We start from the raw sequence: 10,944 nt of genomic DNA, 5'->3' as shown, positions 1-10,944 counted from the left end.
GATTTGCAATCTACAACTCATATCTCTTTGTTTCAAGAATATAAGATAGTATCATCTCACTAATCACCCGTGATAAAATCCATGAAGTGATTCAAGTGAGCGTGGCTTTAATCCAATACTCAAATCTTATTTCAGGAGCACTCATGAATTTCTGTAGCAAACTGTTGCTATGTCTAAACACCTTAGACAATCTACAGACAGATTCATGATAGTCTTGCTTCATACATACTTCCAACGTATGACCGACTGTGGATGTTTGAATAATCTAATTATTCTGGAAGTCAAAACATGCAAAGTGCAACACAAGAATAATACTTAATCCTATATGGCCCCAAAACTATTGAGTGTAAATAAAACACCTTTATTTAATCACCATATTGATTACTCATTATTCATTGTATAATATTTTGGATAATCAACTTACTACTTGAATTAAAACACTAGTTGTCCCATGCTCCAAGCATGCACACTATGTTTACCTATGGTCCTTACTTTGTGAAATAGATCAATTGAAAAACACTACCAATGATGCTCATTTCACAATTCCTAATCCTCATCATTAGTATAAGAATACCAAAATATTTGCCACTATTAAAATATGTTAGATTCTAACATTTTATGCAATGATCCTTTAGTAATGCCACAGCACAAAAGTCACAAAGACTTTGCCAATGAAATTACAAAGTGCTCTATTGGAGGTTGTTACAATACAGTTCCAAAGATACGAAGTTTCACATTCAAAGTACATTCCTTTGAACATCCTTCTTACATAAAAGTTTCTAATCTAAACATATATTCTTAATCTCCAACTCCCATTATGGAATCAATTCCATATTTTCCATATGACAACTCATTCTAAATAGAATCTTATCAATTCATAATAATGTTGATATGGTCCATTCATAACTATACTTCCAACTGCTCACAAGTGACCAATCCTCAGCGAACCTTAGATTGTCCTTGTCAATTATTCAACCACTTTAGTCAAATCCAGCTCTAGTCCTTTTTCCTTCTTAATACCCCAGGCATTTGGAAAATTTAGAACGGATAAATATTATAGCACATGTAATAGATCCTATACCCGAAGCATATCGGATACGATTCATGATGTCTCACATAAGGACATGATACTAGACCAGTCCTCTACTATAATGTTTCTATTTGCCATGTTCTCACAATTCGAATTATGAAGAGGAATGCCGTAATCATAATTGAATTTGAGAATGCAAATAATACTTCCATATATAGAATTTACTTAAGTTGAACTATTCCAACATAACTGTGACAACCGTCAATTTCCGGTCAAGTCAAAGTCAAATAAAGTCAACAAGTCAAACCGGTCAACTCATCTAACCCTTGTATATTAGGGTTTCCATTATGTTTCTTATTGTACAACTCGCAATCTTAATACAAAGTATCACTTAGAGTTTTCACATGTTCGGAAATTCTAAACCCTAATCAGGGCAAGTGATGAAACTACTCGATAAAACATTATTCCTTAACCCTCGGGGGCATGTAACAATCATAACGAGACTTAACGGGATGTACAAACCTTGCGTTACGAAGCCAAACACTCAAAAAGGTCACAAACAAAATCTCTCTCAATCTCTTTCACTCTATCTCTCTCTCTATCTCAAATCTCTCCCAAATCTCTCCAAGTATGTGAAATCTCTCCCAAATCTCTCTCATAACTTCTTTTAACTTTTTATAATCATTTGGGGCATCCCGACACTTAACTTGGTGAAAAACCGTTCGAAACGGGAAGATACCTTGAAAAATAGCCTATTAGGGCCGAAGCCTCTCTAGAACTGAAACTCTCTATAGGGGCCGAAAGTACTAGGGCCGAACTGCTGAGGACCGAAACTGATGAAGACCGAAGCTTTTGGACCGAACCCGAAGCTTTGAACCGAACCCAAAACTGGAGCACCCGAACCCGAACCTCGGAGGACCGAGCCTGACCTTCGTCTTCGCTTCTCTTCCTGCCTTCGCCTTTGGTCCCTTCTGATGAGTTCGCCTGCGAGACCTGCTCGGACCGAAACCCCTCCCTCTCGGTTCCAATACACCAACCGAACCATGCCTTCGGTTCTAATGCTACTAAGACCGAACCTCGCCCCTGACTTCGGATTTTCCCATTTTTCACCCGGTTTACGACCACGACTCCGTTTTAAGCCCGTTTTTGATTATTTTAACGTGGGATTTTCACCCAAAATTATATTTCAACATATAAGACCCCATATATTCATAAATTAAGCACATTTTTAGGGAAATCTTTAATTAAGAATAAAATCTAGTGGGTGAGATATTTAGGTGGAGTGTTGACTTATCCTTTGGGCAAGGACACAAGCAACCTCCCATACCCACTCCATGACCATTCCCAGTCACTATTCACTCATACCTAGTCAATCATTGTCCTTTTCCCACCATTTTTTCAGCCATACTCTTGCACAAAAGCTAGAAATCCTTATCTCTCCTCCCATTTTCACTCACTTTTCACCAAAAAGCAAAACCCATTCTCTCTCACTTCCTCTCACCAAGAATTCGAGATTCAAGGCTGATCTTGAGCTCTTCACACACCTTGGTAAGTAAATCTCTTCCCACACTTGATTTCCTTACACTTCTTCACTCAAATCATGAGTTCCTTACACAAATATCGTCATATTTGTTGTTAGATCTTCAAATCTTCAAGCATCTTCTAAGTGTTCTTGAGTTGAATACTTCTTTTCTCCATCATCCATCTACTGAAATCACTCAAGGTGAGTTCATACCCCCACATTTTCATGTTTTCTTCAAGTTTTAGGGGGGGAATACAAGTTAAAATACCAAAAACTTAACTAAATTCAAACAATAGCTTTCATCAGGAAAGTTTAGTTCCATTCACGGACTGTTTTGACCATCTTAAACTTAATATTTTTCAAAACTGTTTAATATTCAAATAGTTCAGATTCATACCTTTAATATGACTACTTGCACATCTCCATACGATTTTTCTACGATTTATGGTGATTTTTACAAAACTGTCTGTCATTTCAGAAACGAATTCGGACCAGTCTGTGAATATGAACGTTTTCACACAAGTTAAAGACTTCTAAAAATTATAATAAAAATTATGAATAAACTAGACACATTTTATGAACCCTCAGAGTTTACGGATTCAGTTTTCGACTTAGTATGATTTTTCTATGATTTTTCTAAAACAGTGCAGAAAGGTTAAAAAAAACTAGTTAACAACTTATAACTTTCATAACACTTTGTAACATGTTGAGCAAAGTGTTAATCTTTGAGAATTTCATATTTTTCATGTGTTTCTTGTTGAGGTATAATTATTAAACAGAAAATACTCACTGATTTGTAAGAATCCTCCATCATTACCAATAGTACAAGACAAGGCATGATAAACATAGTTATATTTTTGCTATACATTCGACTTACATAGAAAAGGGTTCTTTTACATTACAAACATTTTGGATAAACTATAATAGGTATAGTTTATGTTTCATTTACATTTCAAACTCATTTACCAAAGGTTTTCAGTTCAGTTCACGTAAATCTGTTAATGAATAAATTTGTGAGACATTCGCTTCACGTTACTTCCAAAGTAACGAAATCAAAAGTCTTGTAATTGTAACCAGAGTCTCTTGTAGGGAAAGCGTGATAGTTGTGTATAGATCTATATTGGGTCTGACAAACCCACACCTGAGCTGCATGCAACAGCTAGACCGGCAGGTCTGGGGTGACAAGTGTCATTTAACTTGTGACGCCTGAAGAACGTCGCATTACAAGGCCGTCTGAGTCATAGTATGGTTATAATAACTCACATGGGGTATTAACAAAACATAAGATTTACGGGTTTTTACTTCTAAATTAAACGAGTTTATGTCGATTTAAACTTGCATTAATTACTTTAAGTATGGAAAAATACTTGTACATTTCGGTCTTGACATTTAAGACTACATAACTTTTATAAGGAAAATATTGGATTTTCTTTGGAAACATATTTCTATTAAAACTACATTTCATCTAGAATTGTTAGACTTCAGCTATAATTGCTAAGTGTATATGCTAGAGTTATATAAGAATCTAGTCACAATCGACTTAGAATTGGTGGGCCCGCCTTACTTCCTGTTCCTTGTTTGGTTGTGGACCTAGGGCATACCCATTATATTCGACGGTATATTTAACTTAAATTTTATATAACTTATATACACTGGGTGATTATAGAAGGAATCTACGGGTCTTTCTAGGGTTCATTATCGCATAACATAGGAGCATTTATTTCACACTTAACAAAGAAAATATTGGATTTTCTGGAATCATACTCTATCGCTTTTACAAGGAAAACGGCTTTTTCCTCAAACAAAACTCTTATGAACTCACCAACTTAATTGTTGACACTTTTCAAAACTACTTGTATTCTCAGGAAATCAGTGCAACAGGAAAACAACAGCATTTTGAGGATGGGACGTTAAATCGTCAAACAGTTCATTTTGTCATCATAATGTAATTGATTTTGAAACATGTAAACATATGCTATGGTGTAACCTTTTCAATTATATTTATGATGGTTGTATTTACTTTTAGCACTATTATACTCGTTGTTGTGATACTATACATGAAGTCCTCCACCCCCGGACGTTTCCGCCATCCTTGGTTTGGGGGTGTGACAATAACATTCATATATATATATATATATATATATATATATATATATATATATATATATATATTTGACTAAATCTGATTAAAATCTCAATCTAAGCTTTTAGAATTGAAATGAAGTATAAATATTCTCTCCCTTAATTATAGCAAAACAATTTTTCAATCTCTGCAACTTTGCAAATTGAAAATTTTGTTTTCTATAATTAATATTGCTATCTTGCAAATCATAATAATCATGCTCCCATTAACATGATAATTATCTTCTTACCAGCATAACACTTATGCTCCTACTAGCTTTGACATGTACTCAGAAAACAGATGGACTTCTAGAAATCAATACTTATTGAATTTCATTACCAAAGTTCATTTTTCTGATATAAGACGCTTTGATAAGCTTTTATCTAAGTTCATACACCCTTGAGAAAACTCATATGTGTGTCTAAACAATTTCAGAACTTATAGCAATAAGTCTTAAATGTTCAAATTATTTTCCATGTTTTCACAATTCGAATTATGAAGAGGGATGCCATAATCACAATCGAATTTGAGAACGCAATTTACACAACTATCTTCTAAAAATCTTCCTTGTGAAAGCGTTTCCTCACAATCATTTTCATGAAATGGAGAGAAACCGTATGACACTTAGATTTTATGGTGTATGTGTTCCTATCCATGTGAATTTATCACAAGAATAATCATAAGATAATGTTGATGACAAATCCAACTCATATGGATTGAACTCATTCAATCTTGATTTCTTGCTTTACGGCAGCACAAGTGCCCACCATGTCTTCCAAGTTATTCAGCAGCTCACCTACAAACCAATGAACTTTCATTGATTAAGGTGCTTTGCCTTTATGCATTCAAATGAGAACTCATATAAATGACATGCATAATTAACTCAACTAGAATGACAAAGAAATAAGAGTATATCAACACGATAGGTTATAAACCTCAAGTCGTGTGCTAGTGATGATCGATAAGGTTTATTCCTGATTTGTTCTTGAATTCTTCAATATCATTAAGACTCCCACTGACCTCTTGACATATAAGGTTCTCTTGTCAAGAACCATTCTTTGACAAACAAATATTCAAGATTTAGTGTGGGTTATTATCAAGACAAAACACTTCACATAATTGGTCCTAGTTGGTCTTTGTCTTATCAAGACATCACAACTTACAAATTTCAAATGTACAAGAATAAGAAAACTTTTTCAAACTCCACATTTGTTGAGTGTTATAAACCTTTCTTAAAACACGTCACTCAAGTCACAATCTTGGAGTATGACTCTAAGATTTGATTTTGGAACGAAGTATGATTTATCTTTTGGTTTAACCATTTCAACAATTCAAGATTCCTCTTCTTAACCATATAAATGCACTAAGATGTCCTTAGAGGATCAATTGTGATATGGTTTCATAATCACCAAGATGATCATAAAACACGATACAAAAGTACTCTCCCATCTTTTCAGATTAGGGAAACTTTTATCTTTCTGCCTAATCGATTCTTCTTATTCGTTCTGCCATTCGTTGAAACTCTTTCAACAACTCATAATTACACTTAATCTTATAAGTATAACCATATTTACTAAACTATAGTAAATCATGACGAATAATTTTATTGTTCTTTGTGGTGGACTTGACCAGCGCACAACCAAGTGTACCTGATTTCCTAGTCCTTCACCTGACTGTTGGTCAAGGAATTAGTCTCAACTTTGCCAAATACGAAGGTTCTCATTCATCACACAATACAATTTGTAGGATTCCAAGCTTCTGTCCAATTGAAGCTTGGGCGATGAGAATCTTTCCTTACTTGGTAAATTCTTGACATTACCACAAATAACATAACTAAGAATCGCATTCATTTCAATATTGCTAATAATAGAAATAAACATCAATTTTCACATATTCCATTGCAAGGAAATATGTAAATAAAACAAAGTCAAAATTTATTTATTTATCAAAACGCAGAAAAACTTGTCCTTACAATGCAATTCAAAGGAAAACTATGCTATTACATATTCCTTAGCAATCTATCATCACTCTAAAGTAGCAGCTCAAAAATCCGATCTTCGAACCATGCGATCGAAATCCATCTCTTCGTGATCAGACTCAGCTTACTCTTTCTTTAAGCTTCCTTTCTTTTCTTCGATCCTACAAAACATCAAAATGTAATTTTATCACATCATGTATTAAGAATCTAAAAATAAGAACTTAATAGAGTTAGATAGTGGATTTTTACCTGAAGCAGATCCATACATCTTGACTCTCCCATCTCTTAGATCTCTCAGGTAGTCAGGGCAGCTTCATGACCAATGCCCCTTCTTTTGGCAATAAAAGCAAATAGACTCTTTTGGATTAGCACATAGGACAATTTCAGATTTAGCCATTCTCTTTACCATCCGGTAAAACGATTTGACCATGGGCAATCCCTTTCCTTTGGGAAGAGAAGCCTTTTATGAACTTCCAGTGTCACCATGTTTAATGTCCATGGGAGCTTGGGACGTTTAACCACCAGACAAATTTGCTTAAATAGCACGCCAAATCATCACTGATTCAGTAGCAATAAGCAAATAGGTGAGATCAATGAGGGTCACGTCGTGGTCCATCATATAGTACTCTCTTACGAACTCACTATATGAGTTAGGAAGCGACTGAAGAACCCAATCAACAGCCAGCTCCTTGGAGACAACAACACCCAGCACCTGTCGATGTGTGACTTCATCTCTAAGACGTGTGCACACACAAACTTTCCATATTCGTGTTTACTTGCCAAAAGGGCTTGAGTGAGCTTGAACTTTTCAAGATTTTGAGCTTGTGGGTCAGGGAGAACAATTGGAGGAGGTGGAGGAAGTGAAGCATGATCTCTTGTTCCTCGATCGAATCGTGGAACATCGTCTTCAAAGAATTCAGGAAGACCATAGTTGTTTGACATCTACAAAGCGGGAGAAAATTCAAGTTAGTTGATTGAGTCCTTAATAAAACACCAAAATGAGATATTAAGACTAGGACCCAACACAATGTTCTACAACTTGGAAGAGGGATGCCGTAATCTAGTTGCAGAACATTTGAAGATAGGTAAATGACGATTTACCAATTTCCACCATGAAAAACGAAAATGAACTTGATATTGCAATATTTATACATATTTTTAGGCAATATTTATTTATATTTTTATTAATGATTTGGTTAATTGCATGAAATAATGGTACTTATAAGCTTAAATTATATTTTGCAGCCAAATAGAAGCATTTTCGAATAAAGGGACTAAAATTGACAAAACATGGAACTTTGGAGACTTGGAGTATAAAAGAAGAAGAAACCCACGAATTTAGCTCTAATCACGACGTGATCAATACTCCCACGACGTGGAGCAGAGTATTCTAGACGATAAGTACACACGAAGTAAAATCCTTGCCCGATAAGGATTTCTTTCAAACCACATCGTGAAACATCAAGTCACGACGTGAACGGGGAAAAGTCAGAATCTATATAAACTCTTGTCCATTACGACTTGGGAGACTTTTGGTTGGTTGGGAGGTTTTCAGAAGGCGAATTTCAGAAGAAGAGAAGGCTAGGAAATCTGTTTTCAACACCAAAGGAGAAGAAAGTTCATAACTAGTTCAATTGTTTGGTACTTTAATCATGTCCATTATTTTGAATTGTTTGATTTTGTTATTGAGTATGAGTAGCTGAATTTATTAACTCTTGTTTAGCTAGATGAATCTTCGACTTATGGTTTAGATGATTTATTATGGATTTGATTAGTTGGTATTGAGCTTGTGTTTTATTAATAATACCTAGCATGCTAATATTAGATTCTTTAGTTGCTTGAATTCATGTTCTGTGTAGCTTAGTGATTATAAAATTACATGAACTTGAAACCTAGTGATTTAGTGAACATTGAACTGCTAGAGCTAGGATCGACCCAATCTTAGGTAGTAATTAAGGTAATTAAATTTAGATGTGCTAGAGAGCATAATTGTGACCATAATTGTGTTTGAATAATAAATCATACATAGCCTATTCATAATTATAACTAATTTTGTGTTTGATTGTGTGTGAACATGCATAGTTTTACATGAATGAGTTAATTATTGGTAAATTTAGACATAAATTACTAATATAATATAAATTAGAAAACCAACTTTGATAATCCATAATTGTTAGCTAACCAGAAAGAAGAAGTGGATTCGAACTAAACAGGAGTATTTTAGTAATCGATTGAATTTTGTGAATTAAGTTCATCTGATCTTGCAAAATCAGATAAAACCCCCTTCCTTTGTTAATAATTAGATTAATTTAATAGTAGATAGGTTAATTAGTTAAATACCGTTCCCTGTGATCGACACCCGACTTACTCAAAGCTATACTATAATCTGACTAGGTACACTGCCTATAGGTGCATAGTTAGCAGAAGTTTGTTAGGTTATAAATTTAAAAGTTGATAGGTATAATTCGTGCACATCAAGTTTTTGGCGCCGTTGTCGGGGAACGGCTTATTTGATTGCTGATTTATTTGCTTTAGGTTGATCGATCCTTTTTGTGGGGTAAAACCTGCAGAAAGTTACTTTTTCAGCTTAGTTTTTTTACAGTACTCGACTCACGATGTGAGTTCAGTATTTTTCTCGTATTTTTTGTTTTTCTTTTCTGATAGTTTTTCTACGAGAACACGAGGTGTTAGCGTTTACCACGTCGTGCTGGCCAGTCTGTAGGAAAATTTTATTTAGTTTTTGTTCAGTTTTACGTTTTTATTTTGTTTCTTTTACAGGAGTTCATGACCAGAGGATCCAACACACCTTTGGTACCACCACTTGAAGATCCAGAGTTGCCCCTTCACAAAAAGAAGGATAAGAACGTGAAAGAATATCATACACCAAAGAAGACACCTTTACAAGAACTCAAATCGGCCTTTTCAAGGAAATCAGGAAAGAAAGCGGGAGAATCGAGTTCAGCTTCAAAAGACAAGAGCACGATTGAAATTTTTGATCCATTACCTAATCCAAACGAATCTGAATACGAACCCGAAACTAAATTTGGACTTTATACGAGTGAACCCGAGAACGAGCTAGAAATCAAAATGGCGAATATAGATGAGATGTCCATGGGAGCTTACAAGAAGCGTATTCGAGATGATGTTGGTCCTGGGCTAGTACAACCAGAAATACCTGCCACTGCCAGATTCGAGCTGAAGGGGCATATCCTTACTGCACTTAAGGATATTCCATTTTATGGAAAAGATCATGAAGATGCTTTTAAGCATTTAGATGAATTCAATGACATTGCAGACTATTTCAATGTCCCGAATGTCAATAGAGATATTGTCTTGCTAAGGATGCTACCAATTACTTTCAGAGGATCTGTGAAAGACTGGCTGAAAGCACTTCCACCTGGCACAATAACTACTTGGGCACAAATACGTGAGCAGTTTCTTGACCAATTTTTCCCACCTTCCAAGATAGCTAAACTCAAGAAGGCAATAGCCAACTTTGAGCAACAACCAGGAGAGTCACTATACGAGGCATGGGAGCGCTACAAAGGATTGCTAAGGAATTGTCCTCAACATGACCTCAACATCGAACAAGAAGTGTCTATATTTTACGATGGGGTCAATGTCATGACGCGTCAACTCCTTGATTCGCAAGGACCACTTACGAAAAAAAATCCAAATCAAATCAAGGTGTTGGTAGAAGAATTTGCAAAGCACTCTCGTGAGTACCACAACCCAAGGCGAGATGGAGTAAAAGGCAGTGGAGGGACGAATTCAGAAGAGATGGCTGCAATGATGGCAATGCTTAATAATATGGATAGGAGGTTGACACAAATGGATCAATCAATTCATGCCATAAAAGTTGGTTGTGAGAGATGCAATGGTCCACATTTGACTAAGGATTGCCATTTGGATGAGTATGGGAATAAAAAGGCTCAAGTATGCTAGTCGAGTGGGGATAAATATTATAAAGATTGGAGAAAACCAAAGAAGGAGTGGCTGCCTTATGACGAATACAAGAAGCAAAAGGAGGAGAAATCTAGGCAAACTGGTCAAGGCTTCTACCAAAAAGAGCAACCACCAGCTGAGAAGAAAGTTGATCTAGAGACTATGTTAATGAAGTTTATGGAGGTTTCAGAAAAAAGACATGATGATGCGGATGCAGCACTAAAAGATCAAAGAATAATGGTGAAAAATCATCATGCTATGATGATTGACCAGCAAGCATCATTGAAAAATCAGCAAGCATCGATCACTAATCTTGAAAACCAACTCGGTCAATTAACTACTTTGGT

General features: G+C 35.4%; 1 non-coding gene across 1 annotated transcript; it reads right to left on the bottom strand.

Moving 5' to 3' along the window:
* Positions 1 to 10,123: 10,123 nt before the first annotated feature.
* Positions 10,124 to 10,230, bottom strand: LOC145135282 (small nucleolar RNA R71). Its single transcript, XR_013719745.1, has one exon. It is a non-coding gene; the product is annotated as a small nucleolar RNA R71 (small nucleolar RNA).
* Positions 10,231 to 10,944: the final 714 nt, after the last annotated feature.

Source organism: Lactuca virosa, chromosome 8 (genome assembly GCF_052849685.1).
Source record: "Lactuca virosa cultivar CGN04683 chromosome 8, Lactuca_virosa_CGN04683_v6, whole genome shotgun sequence".
In the NCBI taxonomy this organism is placed as follows: domain Eukaryota; kingdom Viridiplantae; phylum Streptophyta; class Magnoliopsida; order Asterales; family Asteraceae; genus Lactuca; species Lactuca virosa.
This window is presented reverse-complemented; position numbering and strand designations above follow the sequence as displayed.